Source organism: Podarcis gaigeae (assembly GCF_964106915.1).
Source record: "Podarcis gaigeae genome assembly, chromosome: 6".
In the NCBI taxonomy this organism is placed as follows: Eukaryota; Metazoa; Chordata; class Lepidosauria; order Squamata; family Lacertidae; genus Podarcis; species Podarcis gaigeae.
In genome coordinates, this window is record NC_139682.1 from 47477188 (window position 1) to 47501174 (window position 23987).

The window sequence follows — 23987 nt, forward strand, 5'->3', positions numbered from 1 at the left end:
ATCAAACCAGCAGGACTTGATCCTGCCCTATGAACATGTGCCAACACTCCTTTGCCATTACTCTGATTAAGCTTCAAAGTGTTCCTTCACCAAAGTTGTGCAGTTCATACATCCACAATTTCACACATTCAGACAGATATAACCATGAAACAAAGCAGAAGTTAGTTAACGTGGACAAGCAGAAAGGCAAGAGCCACCAAGGAAGGGGTGGCTGAAGCAGTACCATGAACTGTGCCTGTTTCCTATTTGCAACATTCACTGATGATGGAGCCCACCTATGTTCTATGATTACAGGCATGGCTGGAGAGTGACACTCCAAAGAAACAAAAAGGACAGCCATTCCAAACTCTACTGTATTGTTAAGGGATCAAGTGCCATGAATAAAGAGAAATATCCAAGCCAAAATCCAGAGTGGGGAACTGGATCCAGCTGTTAGGTTAGTCCAGGGGTCAGCAAACTTTTTCAGCAGGGGGCCGGTCCACTGTCCTTCAGACCTTGTGGTGGGGTGGCGGACTATTTTTTTGGGGTGTGTGTGAATGAACAAATTCCTATGCCCCACAAATAACCCAGAGATGCATTTTAAATAAAAGGACACATTCTACTCATGTAATGAGTAGATTTCTGGACCTTCCGTGGGCCAGATTTAGAAGGCGATTGGGCCAGATCCGGCCCCCGGGCCTTAGTTTGCCTACCCATGGGTTAGATCCTTATATCCCTATGACATCACAACGACACCAGGTGACCTGTTTTAGTCTACGTGGTTTTTTATCAAACTGCACAGGGAAAGGCACAGTGTTTTGCAAGCCCCAATGAAAGGGATGATACTCCAAACTTGAAGAGCGCTGTGGGAGGCCCCAAAGATCAGCATATAATCCAGAATGCAATTCTACTTGAACAAAGAGATGCAACCTTTGCATATTGAAACTTTTGCAGTCCACTGAAAATAAAAACATAACACAGCGTAATAAACTGACGTGTAGGAATAACATCCAACCAAGCTATAAAGCCACAACCCCTGAATCCAAATCTGCTCTGTAGGGTGAACTGGCTGCAATTTTTCAGTCAACAAAGTTTTCAAGTCAAGGGGCTTCTGAAGGAAACATTCATTCAAGTCAGTTTCCATTCTCTCCTGTTCATGTATCTGAATGCAAAGACTGACATGATCGTCCGTTTACACGATAAGGCTACATAGTTCTAACTGGTCCTTCCTGCCTCCAGTCCCATCCTAATGACATGTCCAAGCATGTTAAAGCATCACAAAAACTGAAGAGATCCATTCTGATGCAAGACATTACGTTACCAGGAATCCATGCAGCCCTTAAGTAGGTTATTCCCAGTGCAAAAATAAGTAGAGATGCTAGGCAGCTAAGCAAGTTTAGTTCCAACAATTCACACACACCCCTCCTGAATATATTCAGATGCCCAATTCCTATCCAAATATTCCAAATCTACACCCTCTCTTTTGTTCTGCGCGCTGGGCTATTACCCTGCTGACTTGGCTTCTTTAAAGCTGCACAAACAGCTCTCAATGCCTGGGAAAGACTAGAAGAGGGTTGTGCAAAATATAAGGCAAGGTCCTTAAGGCATGGACATGTTAGAATCCCGAGACTTCCCAGTTTCCATTTTAAAAAACGCCAGCACTTTTCTAACACTCATGGTTGTAGAGAAAAGTGTGGATATGTGATGGCAAACAACATTTCCAGTGTGGTCCTCTGTGCCAAATAAGCTTATCTCGCCCGTGGATTAGACTCACGCTGCCTGTTTGCTAGCCAAGAGGAAGTTTGCTGCAGGCAGCCGCTGAGTAGATGCATAAACCTTTCTACCAGAGAAGAACTAGTTTCCCTGGGCACAGAGCCCAGTTTTTATTTAACTCCTGAGCATGTACGTAATATCAAATATACCAAGCTGCGAAGCAGACTGTGGAATTCCAGGCTCCTTGTAAAAGAGCAAGATTGGAATAGGAAGTATTGTAAAAGTTGTCTCGGTGGTCTCTTCTCGTCCAGGCTACCCTCTTCCCGAGTTCCACTCTAACCAGCAGGAATCACTGCCAAACTCCAAGCATCTCCCAGCAAAATCTGGAAGGCAGTTGTGCGCCCTCTGCAAACTTTAGCACCCAAAGGTGTGTCTGCATGCTCCTCTAGAGAAACTGTGCTCATGCCATAAACCTTGGCGTCTTGAACCAAAACAAGATGTTTTATAATTGAGAAATCAAACCTCCGCCGTGTTGCAATGGAATCACATGACTCCCCCTCCTCAAGGAAGGGAAATCTCAGGGTAGGAAGTCAGCTAGACGGAGGGGATGCCAACTCATTATAATCAAATGCATCTATTAGAGCCCCACCACCATCATTATCATTAAAGAAAAGCACTTCAGAGGAGTAGTGGGAGGCGACATGCCAAAGCATCTCCCTGCCTGTTGTTTCACTGCTGCAAATAGCTGGGAAAGTGGCTTTTCCAAAAAAAACAGAGAGGAATATAGCACCAGAGCTCACTTGTGCGTAACATGCAGTCAACATCTAAGTGCCTGCCCCTCTTCACATGCATGTGTGATGTGGGAGTCACTTTCCTTTGGCTTGATGTCCCACATGGGTGTTGCCACCAGAAGAACTATGTGGGTGAGGCTAATTGCAGGTGACTTTGCCACCTAATTGGTGGCCTGCACACAACCAGCTCAGCGCATGAACCAATTTCATGTGGAATTACGGTAACCAATATGAGGCTAATGGTTAAGGGAATCAGCCTCCGTATCCTTCTATGTCTGCAGAATCCCCATTTGAAGATTAGAAATGCTGGACATGCCTACTCGGGGGAAGTACATTCATCATCAAGCATCGCAGCCAAAATTCCAAAGGGCTGGTGGTGCCCCACCTGCAGCTCTGCAAAGAACATTAGTTATCTTCTACGAATTTCTTGCCCAACTACTCAGCCTGACAAAACTCCCTCCGGGATATGTTTGCAGCCGGTACAACTTTGACCTACTGACACATACTCAGGGGCTTTCCAGATAACAGCAATGAATAAAGTTTGGTTTGCTTGTTTAAATAAGAGGGGTTATTAGTTGGACTCAGTGGAGCAATGTCCTGCCTAAGGGTTTGAGAGAAATTACGTTTGGTTCACATTTCAATTCGAAACTCCCTGTTCTACACTTCCTAAAACAATATGCAAACAGAACTGCAGTTATCCTTAGAAATTTGGATTTATCCAGATTTTGCGAAGCAGTTGTCCAGCCAAAGAATGTGTGCAAAAATGGGTACATCAGGGAACGGTGTGCATGAAATGCATATACATGTGAAAACTACATACAAAATGCATTATGTTAGGGATAATTGCTTCCCAAAAAAATGTGTTTAGCAGGGGAGATTTGCACTAAAACGCTGATGAACGTTTATGAGGACTTGAGGAATTTGAAGGTAGAAGCACAGAATAATGAGAAACTCTGGGAAATGGGCACTGGAAGATCCATCTATCCTTAGTCCTACTCCCTACTCTCCATGCTCAAATTTCAGGGTGGCCAGAGGGGACGATGGTGAGCTTCAGGCCTGGAGGCCAAATAGCTATCATTTTTAGAAGTGGCAGCGAAACTGTGATTTAGCTAAAATGCAGGCAGGTGTGGTTTCACTGAAAGCCCCCTACCTTTCCCCTTATACTTGGAACACTAATGGAACACTATACTTGGAACACTATACTTGGAACACTAATGTTTTGAACACAAGATGTTCCAGGGCTGAAGAAAATAAGTGCACAGCCTGGAACTGGGGGGAAAAAGACTGGTGGTGGTAAGATTAACAAACTGGTGGGACATGGGTGTGATGAAGCTCTCTTGTGCTGCAATAATACAGCAAGGGCACATTCTACTCCAGAGAAATAAGTACAGCAGCAGCAACAAAACACACCACCCACCCACCCACACACCAGTTTATAGAATTGTGCAAGACTGGGAAGGGAAATGTGTGCCAGTGTTACTGGGACATAATCTCAGAGTTGTGGCTCAGTGGCATAGCACACACTTGGCATGTAAAATGTTCCAAATTCAATCCCAGCATCTCTAGGTAGGACTGGGAGAGAGCCCTGAAACCCTGGAGAGCTGCTGCCAGTCCGTGTAGACAGTAATGAGCTAAGCACACCAGGAAGCCTCCCAGTTGGGCTCAGGAAGCCTCCCATGTCCCTATGACGAATGCTGCTTGCCACCAGCAATGTCAAAAACAATAGATAGTGAACCTATGACCCTCCTTGTTGGACTTCAGCTCCCATCATTCCTGACTATTGGCTACTAGCTTGAGGATGATGGGAGTGGGAGTCGAATGACAACACCTGGAAGGCCAGAGTTTCTCTACCCATCTCTGCAATAGAGACAAAACAGTACAGTGGTACCTTGGGTTACATACGCTTCAGGTTACATACACTTCAGGTTACACACTCCGCTAACCCAGAAATAGTGCTTCAGGTTAAGAACTTTGCTTCAGGATAAGAACAGAAATCGGGCTCTGGCAGCGCAGTGGCAGCAGGAGGCCCCATTAGCTAAAGTGGTACCTCAGGTTAAGAACAGTTTCAGGTTAAGAACGGACCTCCGGAACGAATTAAGTACTTAACCTGAGGTACCACTGTCTCATAGTCCAGACAGAGCTGAAAGCTACAAATAGATGGGCGAGCTATGAGAAGTGTGTTACAATTTCACATCACAACAATTCGTGTGCTCAGAAAACACAATATCCCTGGCCAGAACAGACCCCCTAGGTCAGGAAAGACATGTCAGACATTTACCACCATAATACGGACAACTGTGTATTTATCGTGCAATAAACCAATAATCCGGAAAAGTCCTCCAGGTGCCCAATCCCAGACTGTGAGTCAAAACCCTCCTCCTGCCCCCACCGTAGTCGCAAAGATGTTTAAACAACCCCCTGGGCAGTTTTAAAAGTAACTCATGCTGAGTGAGCTCTTTTTCGTTTGTCTTCTACACACCAAGGCAGAAACAGGGCTGCCAACTGGCTGAATTATTATTTTTAATTAACTGTGCAGTTTTAATTGATTAATTGAACAATTAAGAGATTAAAATCTCAATACTAAGCAATAATTATCACCACCTTTCCCCCAAGGAGTCTCCCAGATGCCCCACACCCTGAAAAGCTTGGCTGTCTATTTTGCCTCCACTGAAGGAAGGGTTCCACATATCCTGGTCGGAGCTCCCACAATTCAATACCTTCCCATTATACCTCCTTTGCTATATTCTCCCTGTTTGTATCAGCTGCCAACGTGTGGCTAAAATATACTCAGCACTGAAGCATATCTTCAAAATGTATCTTTTTGACTGGAAGAATACCAGACTTCAGAAAACCAGAAAAATGATTGCACCAAAAATGGATTCTGTGGCGTTGCAGCTGCGAAACCACCAAACCCCAATTGCTGGGAAGCAGCAACACTAGCCCAGAGTTGGCACAATATATTTTGCTGCCCGAGGTGAAGCAGCAAGTGGCACCCGTCCCACCTCAAGCCACACTGAATCCCAGGCTGGAAATGTTATGTTTACACCCAGGGCAGCAAATCCCAAAAGCAACCCCCATAGCAGGAAAAATATAATAAGGAAAAGAACAAAATTTGAGAATTTGCTGCCCTTGCGTGACATACACAACCAGCTGCCTGAGGTGGTGGCTCTTCTCTGTGCAATGGCAGGGCTGGCCCTGCCTGCCTCCAACAAGAATGGCTGCTGCACTTCGGTCAGTAGAGAGAAGAGGTCTGGTGTCCTGAATAGCAAGCGGATAGTTCCTTTAGCAGCAATACTAGTTGTCAAGTTACTCCCTGTGCCATTTTGAAATGGCTTATATGTACACCCCCTCACGCCCCCCAAATGTTTAGGGATCTTCCCCACAATCCAGCTGCCACTGAAGGCTGTGTGTTCCCCTTTTGCACTGCTCAAGGAAACACTTCCTACAAATGAAGAACACCACCACTAACCCCAGCCATACCAAGACTATCCCCAGCCCGGTTCCACCATGTGGAGTTGGCCAGCAAATGTGTAGGACTAGGAGATCGCCTGAAGCAACTGGCAGCAGATGAGGCAGTGCTCTTAAAAGGGGCACTCAGTGCACTGAGGATGCTGAATGGTGGCCAAGGGGTAAGGGGCCCCTATCTGACAAATTAGTGCCCGGGGCATGTGAGGGTGCTAGGTCAGTACGTTGCAGGTACAGCCATACCTTGGAAGTCGAACAGAATCCGTTCCGGAAGTCCATTCAACTTCCAAAATGTTCGAAAATCAAATCTTCTAGCAGAGCAGCCAACCAGAAGCCACAAAAGCCCCGTTGTTCGTTTGGGTTCCAAAAAGTGGAGTGATCACTTCTGGGTATGCGGCGTTCGGGAGCCAAAACGTCCGAGTTCCAGGGCATTCAGGATCCAAGGTATGATGGTATTTGACACCCGTTGTCGGCTGCTGGTATCATAGCTCATGCCCACACTTGGGGGATGCCAGCTAGTCAGCTGCCACATGCCTGCAGACCTAGCAGCCCCTATGTCTCTGCTGCCACATCCCTCTGGTAAAGGCATCTAGCTCGCCAGCCCTCATTAGTGGCAGCCTCTTACTTCCCAATGCATCACTTCACCAGTTACTACTGGCTGGATAAAAGCATCAGTTTTGCAGGACCCTACATTCCTATGTGCATACAGTCCCTGCCAAAGACCTCAAATGCTCCTTCCTCCCACCAGGCAAGATAATCAGCCCGGAAAGTGATTTTGTCTTGAGGCCCTTTCTGTTTCTGTTCTGTTTCTGTTCTGCCTCTAGTCACAGGGCTGCCTTCCCACCTTTTAACCCAGGAGAGCTTCCTCTGCACTGTCCCGCAGAAACAGGGAGGGCTGAGAGAGAGAGAACAACAGGGCAGCACCCAGCAGACCAAGAGCTGCACCTCCTATTATGGATTTCCAATACAAAAGCAACTTCCATGTAAGACATCACAGGCAGGCAGCACATAGATGTAAACGCATACACTCAGAAGCCACGACCAGGACAAAAAAAATGCACATGCAACACATGGCAACCCATCTATGGATTTTAATGCTATAGTTGTGACTTCCTTTAAGCAGGGAATCTGCAACATGTGAAATAACCCATAGAGAAGGGGAAGAGAATTGCTGATTTCACCAGAGCTCTGTTTTTTTTTTTTTTTAATGTAACCAACTACAGTGGTACCTCACGTTACATACACTTCAGGTTACATACGCTTCAGGTTACAGACTCCGCTAACCCAGAAATAGTACCTCGGGTTAAGAACTTTGCTTCAGGATGAGAACAGAAATTGTGCTCCGGCGGCAGTGGGAGGCCCCATTAGCTAAAGTGGTGCTTCAGGTTAAGAACAGTTTCAGGTTAAGAACAGACCTCTGGAACAAATTAAGTACTTAACCCGAGGTACCACTGTATTAATGGATTCACCCCAATAAAGTAGCAATTCCCATTCTATGTCTAATTATCTCAAGAACACCAGGAAGCTGGATACTTACATTCCGAAAAATAAATACTCCACAAAATTTTCTAATGATTTGGAAATACTGATCATCAATAAACAACAGCCCCTCTCTCCCTTTTCGAATCAGAAAGCAACAGGACTCCCTTACCTGCTGGGCTCGGTCCCCGATTCAGAATAGCTGGTATCAGGAGAAAAATAAGCGAGAGGAAGCCAGTTCTGCCCTAGTGTTCCAATCTCCAAAGCTGCTGGATTTTTCGTTGAGTTCACACTTCCGACCCCTCGGCTGCTTCCCTCCTTCCAGGCACCGTCTTGCTCTGCCACAGAAACTGTGTTACTTGTTTTGACTTGAGTCAGAGGGGAGGGGCAGGTGAGCAATACCTTTTCAGCCACAGTGGAATCAGCACAGCCAAATCCTTCCAGGCACAGAAGGACAAGCCAACACATGGCACCAAAGGGGAGGGACTAGAGGGACAGCCTCTTTCTTGCAAAAGGCTCCCAGGAATCCCTCCCTCGCCCCTGAACTGATCCTTAAGAAAAAGAGAAAGCAGCAGTATGTTTGCTTTCACTGCAGCCAGCTCCAGACCAACACTCAGGCATTGCATACCCAAAATTAATTTGATTCCACACTTATAACTCATTGCAATATAAACATACTCTGAGCCCTCCAATGATAAGTAATGAGATCATTAGTATTTGGATACCAGATGTTGCTACACTTCAGAAAGCTCAGGGGCCACTTTTTATAACACTGTTTTGTATTTGGTACTGAGGGTAAAACTACTATGCATTACATTCAAACACATTTAACAATACCCTGACAGCTGCTGCTTCTGCTACTACTACTGCTACTACAGTGGTACCTCGGGCTAAGTACTTAATTCGTTCCGGAGGTCCGTTCTTAACCTGAAACTGTTCTTAACCGGAAGTACCACTTTAGCTAATGGGGCCTCCTGCTGCCGAAGCACAATTTCTGTTCTCATCCTGAAGCAAAGTTCTTAACTCGAGATACTATTTCTGGGTTAGCGGAGTCTGTAACCTGAAGCGTCTGTAACCAGAGGTACCACTGTATTAAGGAAAAACAACTTAGGGAAGATGGTGATCTGCAGCAGTGAAGGAGGGGTGCTTTCCTCTCCCCACATCTGCCACTATTTAACTGCACCTCCTTCCCTTTCCCTGCAATACATTTTCCTCTCCACGGTTTTTTCTTCCTGATCATGTTTACCTTTGCAAGCAAGGAAAACAGCCTTTGGACAGAAATTGCAGTGAGAAAGAAATAGGCTGGGGAAGGGTCAAGCCCCCCTTCCTCCCACAGCAGTTTCAAACTTGGGGGGGGGCGCGGAGTGCTCTTGTGCTCAGGTCCTGCTCGTCTCCCACAAGCATCCATTGGGATGCTGGCCATTGGGATGCTGACTTAGATGGGCCACTGGCCTGATCCAGCCTGCTCAAGGTGGGACTGAGGCCAGAAGCTGTGTGGCTCCAGCTGCATTTCCCTTTGGACAGCACAGCAAATAAGGTGTAGGGGTGTGTGTGTGTGTGTGTGTGTCACAGCTAATTCAAAGGCAAAAAGAGGAGGGCATTTGCTATCATTTTTCAAACCCACTGGTTATACTGTCCCCAGTCAGTCTCAAAGGCCTCACTACTTCTACACAGAAGCTGCCTTGCAGCCTGTGCTGACATGGAGAAAGTGAAGCGTTGATGAAGAGACGTTGCTCGGAGACCATTTTTAAGACACCTGCTCCAGTAGTGTACTCCAGAATAGGGCGCAGAAAATCAAGTCGTTTCCTATATTGCCAAGACCCAGTCGCTCTCTGTGCAGCTGTTTCCTCACTTGTTCCCAACCAAACATCAGAAACAACAAATAGTTATTTGAGCATAGATTCCCCATACTGCCCTTTGGAAAGAAGCTGCTATTACAGTCTGGGCTCCTTGTTTTCATACCCAACGCTTAACCACTAGTGGGATCTGCGAGTAGATGTTCCATAGTGGTAGCTGAACTCCAGGGGGAGGTTCACAGTAAGTATTCTCAGGCCCTGGGTGCTCAATAAAGGCTTACCCAGGCTAGTTATTGGAAACTCCAGTATAAGCAGGCTTCCTGTTGTAGCTGAAACTTGTTTGAGAAACAATACCTTCCTAGGTCTTTGCATGCTTTGATATCTTGGTTGCTCTTTGGTTCTGGCTTGCTTGTTGATTCTGCCTCCCGGTTTTTCCTACAGTCCTGACTTGCTTTTCAGCCCTAAGGTCTGGCTTCTTCTTGACTCAGCCAATTTCCCGTCTTGTTCCTGAACCCTGTTTGTCCTTTGGTTCTGATGATTTAGTTCTACAGTTCTTGATTCCCACCCCAGACTGCTGCTCTTGGCTCAGCACTTGCAAGACCACACTGGATAAAATGTGAACCTTGGAACTTTTGAAGACTTCAAAAATTCAGCCAATGGGCTCTCTTGGGCAAATTTTGCTTCTCTGCCCCCATCCCCCATCTGCAAAGCAGGAATAACCTGTATTATAGTGTTGGGTGAATAAGATGGTGCTTGCAAAATGATTGCCACTTAGGCATGGTATAAATTAATTTATTTTAATTAAGATTATCAGTCATAACAACTGCTTCCTCTTAGTCCGCTCTGAGCAACTAATTTGCAGTTCAGGCAAACACGCAGAACAGCTAAAAAAATCTTACCCTGGAAACTTTACTCACTCTGCTCTATGGGTTACTGAAGAAATGTGTGGTGTTTATTCAGAGGAAGAAACCCTCTGGGCTTGTTTACCACACTTCAAGGTAAAATGCCAAAGTATATTTGTGGTAATCTTCCCTTCAACTCTGTCATATAATACGGCCACTGATTAGGCTTATCAGTAATCTATCTATATACTATGGAGCTGTGGGAGCAGCTGTAGAGTTAAGGCAGCTGGCTTTTTCCATATTATATCATTATAAAACCTGAAAATTCTGCTCATTGTAAGTGTGAAGAATCTGTCTCATGAGGGGTATAATGTAACAGACAAACTGAAGCTCAATCAAGGCAAGATGGAGGTTCTGGTGGAGCATCTTTTCACAGAATCCAGCCCATTCTGAATGGAGTTGCAGTCCCCTCTTAAGGAGCAAATTTGCAACTTGGAAGCACGTCCGAGTCCACCTCAGCTTCTGAATTGACAAGTGACAGCTGTGGCCAAGGGTGCTTTTCCACAATATCAGGGATGTGCCAGCTGCAAATTGTCCTGAGGAAGGCAGACTTTGCCACAGTCACACGTACTAGACTAATGTAACACACTTAACATGGCGCTGCCTTGCTGAGGCAGATAAGCATAAGCATTTGCAATTGCCAGACAGAACTATTCTGTTTCTCCTCTCCCTACGTTCTGTTCTGGGGGGTTGTCATGACTCTCCAGAGTGGATTTGGGGGGAGGTGGGTGAAGCCCCATTGCACTAGCAGGAGCCTTAGCTCTGGCAAAGTGGGCAGAACAATGAATGTAGTTTTTACCTTTGTACAGTACACTAGTTTCGACACACACATCTCCCTCTCTCCTCCATTTAGGCAAGCGATAATCAGTCTGAGAGCTCAAGGGCACATTGTAGCCCAGCCAAAAAACACTCAAGAAGGGTGTGAGGTAAACCCTGTGGGTGGTATTGCCTGGAAAGAGCCCTAAGGTTAGATGGAGGGACCCAGATTACCACATTTGGCCCCTGGGCCTGAAATAAGCAGCAAACACATACTACAATATCATATATTTTGCTCACTTGCAACATGCTGCACCCAATTGCCCCATTATCTTTCTACCCCAAACGCCCCAATTCATGCATACGTCCCCCTAACTGCACTTTTTTGGGGAAACAGTGGATGCCACCAGCCAGCTAGGTATTTGGCTGCAGATACAGACAAGGGATGCAGGTGGTGCTGTGGGTTAAACCACAGAGCCTAGGACTTGCAGATCAGAAGGTTGGCAGTTCGAATCCCCGTGACGGGGTGAGCTCCCATTGCTCGGTCCCTGCTCCTGCCAACCTAGCAGTTCAAAAGCACATCAAAGTGCAAGTAGATAAATAGGTACCGCTCCAGCAGGAAGGTAAAAGGCGTTTCCATGTACTGCTCTGGTTTGCCAGAAGCTGCTTAGTCATGCTGGCCACATGACCCGGAAGCTGTACGCCGGCTCCCTCGGCCAGTAAAGCGAGATGAGCGCCTCAACCCAAGAGTCATTTGCAACTGGACTGAACGGTCAGGGGTCCCTTTACCTTTACAGTGGTACCTCAGGTTACATACGCTTCAGGATACATACGCTTCAGGTTACAGACTCTGCTAACCCAGAAATAGTGCTTCAGGTTAAGAACTTTGCTTCAGGATGAGAACAGACATCGTGCTCCAGCGGCATGGCGGCAGCGGGAGGCCCCATTAGCTAAAGTAGTGCTTCAGGTTAAGGACAGTTTCAGGTTAAGTACGGACCTCCGGAACGAATTAAGTACTTAACCTGAAGTACCACTGTACCGACAAGGCTGCAGGGTGACTAAGAACTTTCAAACATTTACAGAAGGTGTAGTATGTTCTTTTTTACCAGAGAGTATTACATCTCCGATGGACAAGGCCACACAATTTGATATATAGCATTTGAAGAGGCTATTCCACTCGGATGCTCCAAAGTCAGTGTGCAAACCAAGTTCCAAAAGTGCCAGCCAACAGAACGCATCATTTCAAAGAAAACAGTCAACGACTAATCTAATCACCCATTGTGTACCTATTTAGAGACAGTGACTGATGCATGACTTTTGCCTTTTCTGGTGATGGTGTGAAGATTTCCTGGATCACGCAAACAGATCCAGACAGCAAGCAGAGAAAGAAAGGCCCAGCACATGGCCAGGGATGGATCATCATCTTTTTGCCAGACAGAATTTGAAAGTTTTGTCTAGGTGCAAAACTGGACTGGCCCTGCCACACAGCAGGGTGATGTGTGTTCAGACAGCATCACGGGAGGCGGGGGTGACCACTAAAGTCTGGAACTGGTATCTGGAGGGCATAGCAAGACTTTTATAAGTGATTGCTAGGGATGGAGGAGAAATAATTTTTTTAAAGCCCTTTCATGAGGAACTACCAAATCAGCACTTCTTGAACTCAGGGCTCATTCAGACTTCCTTCTGCGCTGAGCTTCCCAGGCACAGGTCTGCACTTTAAAGCTCCATATCTGAGCAGGGTTTTCATTTTTGTTTGCCTTGGCTCTTTCTCTGAAAAATCCCATGCTTTACTGCTGAATCGGAGCAAACAGCAATCCATAGAAAACACAATTGCCAACATGATTAATTAGAGAAAAATAACCTGAATTGGAATTGGATTGGAAATTTCTTATGGATTTTTTGCGTGAAAGAGAAAATGAACTTGTAATATCTGGATTTGAAGATTGAAAAAATACTGGTTTATAGAATATAGAATGGTTGGATCTTAAAGAATGAATATCATATGTACAGGTAGCTGCAGAAGTCCTTTTATTTTACCCTCTATCTTTCTTTAGTTTTTTCTTGCTTTCTCCTTTAGATTTCTCATTTTCTTATATTTTCTTCCTTCTGACTTAGCTGCTTAATCTAAAAAAGAGCAGTTTTGTGCTGCAAACAGGCTGCTTAGGTACCACAAATGAGTCACTGGAAACAGGTTTTCCACCACCCTCAGATTTCCCTTGAAAAGGATAAATAAAGATTAAATGGGGAAAAATACAGGCCAGCATTTTGATGCCAACGTGTGAGTGTTTTGAAAAAAAAAATGCATGCATGTGTAGCACCCATCAGACAACACCGCCATGTCTGGAATTACCCTACAAACACAGCACAGGATCCTCTGCTCTTTGGCCCTAATCTGTTTCTTTATATTTAATATTTGAGTGGGGGGTTTTATACGGCGGGGCAACAAGGGAGCAACTGTTTTCGAACACTAGCAAATTGTTTTCTTTTGGTGAGAGCGTCAGTGTGGTGCAGCAGTTAGAACGCTGAACCCGGGAGACCAGGGTTCAAATCTCTACTCAGCCGTGAAACCTTGGGCCCTTCCCTATCACTTAACCTAGCCTACCTCACAGGGTTGCTGTGCGGATAAAATGACTTCCTTGGAGAAAAGGTGGGATACAGACGTAATAATAAATAAATAAAAACTGACCTGCAACACAGGCAAAGTTTTTTCCAAGATGTAGTGATGAGAAATGCTCAAAAGCAGCTTGCTGGGTGAAGTGGATTGATTATGCTAGATTCCTGGCAGGTGGGGTGCTCTTGGCTTACTGGGAAGAAGCGAGGTGAGGAGGTCAGTAGAGTGCTAATAAATAATAATAAATAATAGTAATAATAATACTGTACCCCGCCCATCTTGCTGGGTTTCCCCAACCACTCTGGGCAGCTCCCAACAGAATATTAAAAACACAATAAAACATCAAACATTAAAAACTTCCCTAAACAAGGCTGCCTTCAGATGTCTTCTAAAAGTCAGATAGTTGTTCATTTCCTTGACATCTGATGGGAGGGTGTTCCACAGGACGGGCGCCACAACCAAGAAGGCCCTCTGCCTGGCAAACACATCAATGCCACCAATTTGGCATTCCAGCAGGTGCATTTGTACCAATCCACCCTTTGTGCAGGTAAATAATAGAGACCCTCCTGCCAGGAACTTAGCATGGCAGCTCCACCTCACCTGGCTAGCCATTTCTAGAAATGCTTCACTCTCTTAAATGTTTGCTGGGAACGCAGGTGTTAAAGGCAAAGGAGTTTCTGCAGGAAAAAGGTGGCAAGCATACGCAAGAAAGGGCCCCAAAAGTAAACTGTTTGTCCAATATGTACTGATAAGCTGATCCGCCCCTGGCAATTTTCACTTCCCAAGTGCTTAAAGGAGCATCAAGAAACAATATCTGGGATCTAACCACCTCCTGATGAAACCAAGTCAAGGTCTTCTGAAAATGACTTAGATAACCTCCAACTCTGCTTCTTCTCTTTGATTCTTCTCAAAGAATAAAAAGGCAAGGTTGTACAACAAACAAGCTAGAGAACTTCTATTTGATCCATGGCAAATAAACAGACAGGGATGCAGTACATATAGTAGGGATGGGTTTATATGTGTATTTCTAGTCCAGGACATTTTTGCACATTGCAACCATCTGCAAATTTCTTTTTAACTTCCTCTCAAAGGCAGCTATGTAAATGCATACTTTGATGCATATTTAAATGTGTGTTTTCTCTCAAAATACAATTTAAACGTATAGATACATGTTTATTTCAAAATATGTATCTAAATGCATTTTTTAAAATGTTTAAACCAACCTTCCTCAACGTGTAGACTCCAAATATCTTGGACTACAACTCACTGGAGGATCCACTTTATAGTCACCAGAAACCAGATAAAAACTCACTTAAAAAAAAGGTATTTAAAGGCTGATGTCATTTTTTATGTTGTGATGCTGCTAATTATGTTTTTTATGTGCTGTATGATAATTATTTTTAATGTTTCTGCTTATAATGTACAATATTATGTTTCATATTGCCTTTCTTTTGTTGCAAACTGTCCTGTGGCCATTTTTGGTGAATGTCAGTCCAGAAATCTATTTAATTAATAAATAAAACACTCATCAGCACAAATATTCATTCCAATATTTGGTGGATAGCTAAGCTCCAATCTGCATATTAGGCCAAGAGATACAGATCAGGTAGAAAAATCTGCAGAATGAAATCCTCAAGCACTTTCTGTTTCTACTACTGTATTTGCATTATTTGAATAATTATACTTCTGCCAGTAGAGGTCGCTAGTATGCAGCATCTTCCATTCCTCCCGCCCTGTCCCCAGCAAGTAAGAAATGTGGGGTTAGATTATGCTTATTACTCTAGCCAGGGTGGGGCTGTGGGTTAAGCCACAGAGCCTAGGGCATGGGTAGGCAAACTAAGGCCTGGGGGCCGCATCTGGCCTAATTGCCTTCTAAATCTGGCCCATGGACAGTCCAGGAATCAGTGTGTTTTTACATGAGTAGAATGTGTGCTTTTATTTAAAATGCATCTCTGGGTTATTTGTGGGGCATAGGAATTGATTCTTTTTTCCCTGCTTCAAAATATAGCCTGGCCCCCCACAAGGTCTGAGGGACAGTGGACCGGCCCCTGCCTGAAAAAGTTTGCTGATCCCTGGCCTAGGGCTTGCCGATCAGAAGGTCGGCAGTTCGAATCCCCGCGACGGGGTGAGCTCCAGCACATCAAAGTGCAAGTAGATAAATAGGTACCGCTCCAGTAGGAAGGTAAATGGCGTTTCCGTGCGCTGCTCTGGTTCGCCAGAAGTGGCTTAGTCATGCTGGCCACATGACCCGGAAGCTGTACGCCGGCTCCCTCGGCCAATAAAGTGAGGTGAGCGCCGCAACCCCAGAGTTATCCGCAACTGGACCTAATGGTGAGGGATCCCTTTACCTTTATTACTCCTGGACAGGTGGTGAATGCCTTCTACTGTGATGATAACCTATATGTTTTGGCCTTGGAGTGGGTGGGAGGGTGAGGGAGGCTGGGAGTGGCAATTGCTCCTTGCAATTTGGTAAACTTTTCTATTGGTCTGACCAATATATTGATTCCACTTACTTTTAAGAGAACAGAATCTTGGTGAACTGATAGGCCAAATTACACATTACATTAAATGTGCGACTGCATTTGATGTATTTCAAAAATAGCAATTCCGGGCGTTCTCCATCAAGATCGTAAGGCGAAGGGATTTTAAATCCTTTCCTCTCTAAGCCAGTCCCAAGAGCAGCTTACTTCCTACAGTAAATAATATTTTGGCAGGGGAGGGAGGGAGTAGGGTTGCCACCCATCCCTAGAAAAAGGGAATCGCCCCATTTTTGGACAAAAGTGTCCTTGTCCTGTCTTGCTTAAGCAAGATAAAATATTGTTTCTTTATGCAACAACTACAACAAGAATATTATTGGCCCAAAGATGGAAGCAGGAAGAGATTGCGACGAAAGAAGAGTGGCAGATGAAGCTAATGGACTATGCCGAACTGGCAAAATTAACTGGGAAGATTCGGAACCAGCAGGACCAGACCTTTCTGAAAGACTGGAATAAAATTATGTTGTATTTGAAAGACAATTGTAAACAATTAACATCGCTAGTAGGGCTACAAGAAGTTTTGCAAGGTCAAATTTATCAATTATTATCAAGTATGATTTTTAATTGATTTATTTAAGAATAGGATTTAAGGATAACAACAACAACAACAACAAAATGCAATATTGGAGCATAAATAAGAAAACCATTAGTCAAGGAGGAGGGAAGTCCAAGGCTGAGATGGTCAACTGGTCATTATGTATTACCGTATTTTTCGCCCCATAGGACGCACTTTTCCCCCTCCAAAAATGAAGGGGAAATGTGTGTGCGTCCTATGGGGCGAATGCAGGCTTTCGCTGAAGCCTGGAGAGCAAGAGGCATCGGTGCGCACCGACCCCTCTCGCTCTCCAGGCTTCAGGAAGCTGTCCGCAAGCCTTGCGCGCCCGGCAGGAGCTCCCGCCGAGCGTGCAAGGCTTGGGGTGGCAGCCTGTTGCCCGAAGCATAGGGAGCCCTCCGGAGGGCTCCCCGTGCTTCGGGCGAGTGTCTGCAAGCCTTGCACGCCCGGCAGGAGCTCCCGCCAGGCGCGCAAGGCTTGGGGCGGCAGCCTGTAGCCCGAAGCACAGGGAGCCCTCCGGAGGGCTCCCCGTGCTTCGGGCGAGTGTCTGCAAGCCTTGCACTCCCGGCAGGAGCTCCCGCCAGGCGCGCGAGGCTTGGGGTGGCAGCCTGTTGCCCGAAGCACAGGGAGCCCTCCGGAGGGCTCCCCGTGCTTTGGGCGAGTGTCTGCAAGCCTTGCACGCCCGGCAGGAGGGCTCCCCGTGCTTCGGGCGAGTGTCTGCAAGCCTTGCGCGCCCGGCAGGAGGGCTCCCCATGCTTCGGGCGAGTGTCTGCAAGCCTTGCGCGCCCGGCAGGAGGGCTCCCCGTGCTTCGGGCGAGTGTCTGCAAGCCTTGCGCGCCAGGCAGGAGCTCCCGCCAGGCGCACGAGGCTTGGGGCGGCAGCCTGCCGCCGGAAGCACGCGGAGCCCTCCGGAGGGTGCCCCATGCTTCGGGCAGGCGTGTGCAAGGCTTGGGGCGGCAGCCGCGGCTGGAGGGGGGAAATAATTTTTTTTTATTCATTCCCCACCCCAAAAAACGAGGTGCGTCCTATGGGCCGGTGCGTCCTATAGGACGAAAAACACGGTATATATAAGATGTATGTCATGTTTAAAAATATTTGGAAAATTTAATAAAAATAATATATATATTTAAAAAGTGTCCTTGTCCTGTTTGGACGTCAAGCCTTTTCCCCATATTCAAGCTCGGCCGGCCCAAAATGGCAGTTGTGTCACTGTTGGTGCGACTGATGAGGAGCCCAGACCAGTGAAAGCAACAACAGAAGGGGGAAAGAGTGACGTCCTCTTCCTCCCTCTCCCCCTCCTTCCCTCTCCTCAGCCCCCGCCTGACAGTCTAGCATGGTGTGGGTCTGCCACTGCTTGGCTCCCTCTGCCACCCCAACCTGACCTCTCCTCTTCCTCTGTGCTCAAGTCTCTTCTGATGCCAGCATGGGCAAAAAGCTGGAGCTGTGGCTCAAATTGCCCATGGGAGCTGGCCGGCTACCCCTGGCCCCTGCCCATCTATGTGAGTTGAGGGGAAGAGCGGGGCCAGGGTGGTGAGGGAAGGTGAATGCAAGGAGCCCCCATCCCAAAGTGGTGGAGGATCTGGCCTCAACCCCCCAACCTGTGTCTTATTTTGCCCGACTGAAGGTGGCAACCCTGGGAGGGAGCGATATTTTAATTGGGAGCATGGTATGTTTAGGGGGGAGCGTAATCTGTTCTGTTTTTAATTCTAAATATTAAATTGTTATAACCCACCCTAGGACCTGCTGGTGAAGTGCAGGTAACGTTGACAGCTATGATTTAACATAATGTGTCGTTTGGCCCTGTGAGAGTTACTGTAGGAGCTGCTGAGAGAAGTGGAATGGTGATGTTTTCGTTTGTGCTTTAAAAAAGCGACTCTGTAGTTATTTTAACAATGTGGGGGTTCACAAAGTACAACATAACTGTGCACCCAGTATAAGAACAGAAATGGCCACCAGCCAACTCCATCTGCCACCCACAGTTCACACATTATACTTCTCCTTGTCAGCATGGACATATGTGTACCTCATGACTCTGGGACGTAGGAGGAAGAACACCCTGAACTTTCCCTAATACTTCTGTCAATGGGAAACCATTTTTGGGAATTCCCTACCTTACTCAATGAAAGGGCAACAGTCATTATGAAAAATAGGAATCATATATTACAGGGGCCTGTTAAAATAAATAAAAGGCCCTTGCTTGCTCCTTTGGCTCTTTGTTGAGAAATTTATCCAGCAGCCACAACTGAGCGTTGGAGGATGCATGTGAAACGTGTTTTTTTTAACACTCTGTGGAGGTGCCACTGGATAAAGAATCTGTTGATCTGCAAACAGCGACCTCTTCTTTTGAGCTTTGTATGCCTGTCTCTGAGAATTGGGCTGGCTTCTAAGCCAGCTATTCCTCCCCTCCCTTTCAAGCTTCCCCTTGCCAAAGGAAACACTGTACAAAATAACCTGTGTTACACTGCGCTTTCCGGAGAGGCTTCTCAGCCACACTATGAGGAGGAAGTTTATCATAAATACTCCAATCATCCCTCTTGGCTCTCCTCCCAAAGAGCCATGTCCCATCTTCCCTTCTCCCAGGCTCTGTCGGCTTCGACAGCCACGCAGGAGGGAACGCCACAACACTGAAGGGATTCATTTCGCGCTCTCCGCTGGCTGCCAGACGTGCCCTCCGAAAATAAAGAACACTGAAGGACAAATGCCCTTTTAGTGCCCCCTGCATGCAAGCCATCCATCATCCCATCAAGGCCGGGAGGAGAGGCCAACTTCTCTGCTCCAGAGAGATAAAGGCCACTGCAGTTGCCTACTTCCCATCCTGCATGGAACCTGCAACATTCCACCCACCAACCAAGCCGATTTCACACTAGCAGAGGCTTTGATGAATTGCTGTCCCCCATGCAACGGGAGCTTCAGAATTGATGGTGAAGACTTTCAGCAACTGAAGGGGTGGGGAGAGAAGCCTCAGTCTGCACAAGGATCTCAAGGGACTGTCATACTTCGCCTTAGTGCCGATGCTCCAGTGCTCTGTAGGCAAAGGCTTCTGTGCGCATGATACGGAGTGGAAAAGCTGGGATAGGGTGTGAAAAGGTTATGAAGTGAAGGTGGTGGTCTGATCTGAGAAATCTGGGTTTCAAGTCTCATCTCTTGCAAAACTGTTTTGTGGGTGAACTGCTATGCCAACCTGTATGGTGCTATGCCAGCCAGTATGGTGTAGTGGTTAAGAGCGGTAGTCTTGTAATCTGGGGAACCGGGTTCAAGTCTCCGCTCCTCCACATGCAGCTGCTGGGTGACCTTGGGCTAGTCACACTTCTCTGAAGTCTCTCAGCCCCACTCACCTCACAGAGTGTTTGTTGTGGGGGAGGAAGGGAAAGGAGAATGTTAGCCGCTTTGAGACTCCTGAAGGGGAGTGAAAGGCGGGATATCAAATCCAAACTCTTCTTCTTCTCTTCTTCTGTTTCCCAACCTCCAAAGTCTATGGGACTCAGCAGACTTTAGGCTGCCTAATTGCAGCCTAAACCACCTCATTGTGAATTCCACATACATTAGCTATAGCATGTGCCATAGTCAGCAACACAGTATACCTAAGCTGTAACTTTAAGCATGCTTACTAGGAAGTAAAAGCCCATTGAGATCCATTGGATTTAATTCTGAATAAAATGCTGAGGACTCTATCACTAAGGTCCTTCAACCTCTTCATAAACAGGTGCATTAAAAAATGATCATAGAATTGTAGGGTTGGAAGGGGCCACAAGGGTCATCTAGTCCAACCCTCTGCAATGCAGGAATCTTTTGCCGAACATGGGGTCAATAATCCAGAGGTTAAGATTCTCATGCTCTGCCAAGTGAATGTGACCTTGTTGCAACTGCACTGAGCCCCTGATGCAGGCAAACAAACTAAGCAACAGCCAAGGGTCACAGGTCATAGAAGCACAGCACTAGAAAAACGCACCCAAAATTACCTTGTGCAAAGTTACTATGCAAATCCATTTTAAAAAGTAAAAGTGCACTGTTTAAAGGAACCCTTTCCATCACTCGGTGAGATGTTAGAGCAAGGAATGATAAGCAGAGTGAGAAATCAGAAATCCAATGCCACAGTTCTGGCCCAACTTTACAACATGTAAGCTTAATGCAAGGAACAAAAATGCTGTGTGTGGTGAGTGTGAGAGATCATATAGCTCAGGACTGCCTAGAAGTATTTCCTGCCCTACTCCCAGATGTGTGGGGGCTACTTGACATTGCATTGTGGTAAGGATATGCATTCTGCACATGCTTACAGGGACTTTTAAGTTAGTTTTGTACATTTACTTAGGCTGTGCCCCAGTCAGGTTCATTATGCTCCATTATCCAGTTAGGTTCTGCCATTCAGCTCTGGATCAAATTAAGCCTCACACATGCTTCTCAGTAATAGTCCTTAACTTCTGTGTTTGTTGCTATGTGCCAAAAATGTTATAGCAACCACCTGAAGATTCAACCCTCAGAACTTTTAACTCACATGGAAAGCAGAACACAGTAAAAAACAAACAAGGAAAATATGTCCTTGAGATTTGCCCCCTTAAGAAGCTTTTTGTGGTGTGAAACAATAATTTTCTTTCTTAAAACAAAGGAACCACGCAAGCTACCACTAGGCCACAGTTCTATTCAGGAGGAGGAAGCAGTCAAATACAGGGCAGCTGATTTAAATCAGGAAAAGGCAGTAGATAGATCAGAATCTATTGGGAGACCGCCAACTGATTTGCAAGAGATTGGCAAGTGTCTCTGACACCCAATCATTTAACAATAATAACAACCCCCCCCCCCCATGTAGGCTGCTCAAATAAATTTTAAAAGCTAACTATGACTGAACTTCTGTGGGAAAGGGCAGTAAGTGCAATTCAAACCCCAACATAAATGAAATCCCAAGGCTCAGAGGTACCCTGTTCTTTAATATTAAGTTGTATGTCTTTTGCATCTGGCTCTGGTTGGTTGATTTGGAGAGATCTAGGAAAACCCCCAACAATAAACAAAGTAGACCCAACAAACCCAAAGTTCACCCACCTCTGTTCTAAATGAAGAGGCAATTTCAGACAAGCTGCTCACCTAAACATGTATCTTACAAGTAGTAATTTGAAATCACGGTGCCTATTCCCGCCCCCTCCCCAACCATAAACCTGAAAACATTTCCTGCAGAGCTAAGGCATTCATTTGTTCAGGTCCTGAATCTCTCTCTGGAAGTCAAAGAAATTCCGCAGAAGCTTTAGTCTGCTCTTTCCATTAACTGCAGCGCCAATCAGAAAATTTCAGGAAACTACAACCGGGCAGAAAACGACAATTGGGCAGTCGCAGATTACTTCCAGGAACCAGCTAATTCAGCAGTGCTCTTTGCTTATTTCTCTTTAGCTCCAAGGAATGCACGCTTACTCACCTGGTGTGAGCTGCTAGAAGTTCTAAATTTTACATTTACAAAAAGTTCTGCTTTGTTTCCACTTACCTTGTGTGTGTGAGTGTGTGTGATTTGCTCAGTTTATTTGAGTTTCCCCGTTACCCCCCGGGAGCGCGAGCTTCTCTGCTGCCATGCTTCTGGTGCGCTTGCTTAAATTCTCCACCCCCCCCCCTTGCGGTATTTCATTTAACTTCGGCATCGGCGGCATCCCAAATGTTAAAAAGATCTGAAGACATCTGTCCCTGGGGCATACCACTCCCTCCAAGGAAAGAGGGGTGAATGCCTTGCTTGCCCTTCTCCTTTTCCAAGGGCGATGTGTAATCCCCGAGAACGTCTCGGTGAAATGCGGCGTAAAAAAACAACAACACGCCAGGCCCGACCGAGTTTTTGTTTGCTAGGTTGGTGTTTTTGATTAATTTCGCCCTTCGAGAGAACAGCCTCCCTTCAGGGACCCCCTTTTCCACAGCCAGGATTGCCTCGGCCCTGGCGGTAGGAAAGAGTCATTTGCTGAATCAAAGCGCTTCTTCCAAGCCACACAATGACCCCCCCTGTGGTTGCTTTTCTGCGGGGAGACCCGGGGCGAACGTGCGAAAGAATGGCCGCGGGGAGAGAGCGGCGCTTCTCCCTCAGGGCAGCCCAGAAGGAAAGTGTGCGCGGCAGCTGGCTATTAATGTCGCATTAGTGATGGATTAGCAGCACTCTCGGCCCAACACACAATGGCAAACTAACAAGAAGTTAGTGGGCAGGGGCGGGGGGCGCCTCCCCGCGAGAAGGTAGCCAGGAAAGGTTGACACTGAGAAGAGGCCCTGCGAAGCAAGAGATATTTAATGTTATTGCTCTGTGGCGCCAAGGCGCTTTCGTTTGCATTTCTCTGGAAAGCCCTGCTGGTGTGCGATGGCAGATGTCACCCACCTGAGATCTATCTTTGAACCCTCTAAAAACAACCACACCGAATCCTTTTTAAACCCTCCAAGCAGCTAGTTGACACGGGTCGCTAAATAAATGGTCTGGCCTGAAAAAAATTGCAGATCCAGCTGTAGACCAGCGAAGCAACAAGCAGGAATTCAGCCGGTGAAGCTGTCAGAAGCTTTATGGGTTGAGTCGGCCCATGAACCAGGTGTGGATCAGTGATCAGGCAGAAATCCAACAGGTGAGGCTTTATCCGACATTGAATACCCATTACAGGAAGGGCTTTATCTCTGAAATCTCTGTGGACAAGTGAGGACCAGCAAAGCAGAAATGCAACAGGTGAAGCTTTCCCATCACTGAATTCCCAGGATAAGAAAGCTTTTAACTAGTGAATTTCTGCATTCATCTAGTTACTAAAGACACAGGAGGCCTGTGTGTTATTGTTGTTGTTTTAAAAGCAACCCCACAAGTTAAGCACTATCCTAGATTTAAGAACCGTTTCAATATTACACAGTAGCAAACAAACACACCTGCTGTGGCCACTGAGTTTACACTTGTTTATTATCATCATTTATTTATCTGTTTTTAACCCCATTCTAAACAAGCATCTCAATATGATTTACACTTAATAGGGATCAGGGCTGGCCCAATATTTTTTTCCTGCCTGAGATGAAAGTCAAGATGGCACTGACTTCCCTCCTGTGCACAGAAGCCAGCAAGAAGGGCAGTCGAATCTTCCTTCAACCCTGGTGACAGGATAGTGTCTTCCACCACACCTGAGGCAGCAGAGGAGAATAGCTGACACACTCAGAAGGAACAGCTGGAGGCATCTTGCTTTCCAAGTGGTTGTCTCCTTCTGCTTAATGGAAAGGCCACCTCTAATAGAGACCCCCCACTAATTATTGGTTCTTGACCTGTGTACTGTATGAGACACAGGCAGCCAATGCACTAAATGCAGATATATATATGTAAAATGTAATGCAGCACTTTCAGTTACCTCACTTTGTTAGACTTTCCACCCTGTATGGATTTATCCCTCGTACTGTTTCCCTGATTAACTTCCAGAGTTCCTTCATT

The 23987-nt window shown here is 46.2% G+C and overlaps 1 protein-coding gene across 4 annotated transcripts in view; it reads right to left on the reverse strand.

The window, feature by feature from the left end:
• The window catches only part of INAVA (innate immunity activator), a 42798-nt gene extending 20591 nt beyond the window's left edge, over nucleotides 1-22207 (reverse strand). The window contains exons 1-3 of one of the 4 annotated variants that reach the window (XM_083745207.1): nucleotides 22050-22207; nucleotides 13568-13685; nucleotides 7600-7765 (exon numbers count right to left, since the gene is read on the reverse strand). The gene's annotated coding sequence lies outside the window, so the exon portion shown is untranslated. Of the gene's footprint in view, nucleotides 1-7599; nucleotides 9361-13567; nucleotides 13686-22049 lie in introns of those variants that run through there. The other 3 variants (XM_083745206.1, XM_083745209.1, XM_083745208.1) reach the window with 3 other exon arrangements.
• Nucleotides 22208-23987: the final 1780 nt, after the last annotated feature.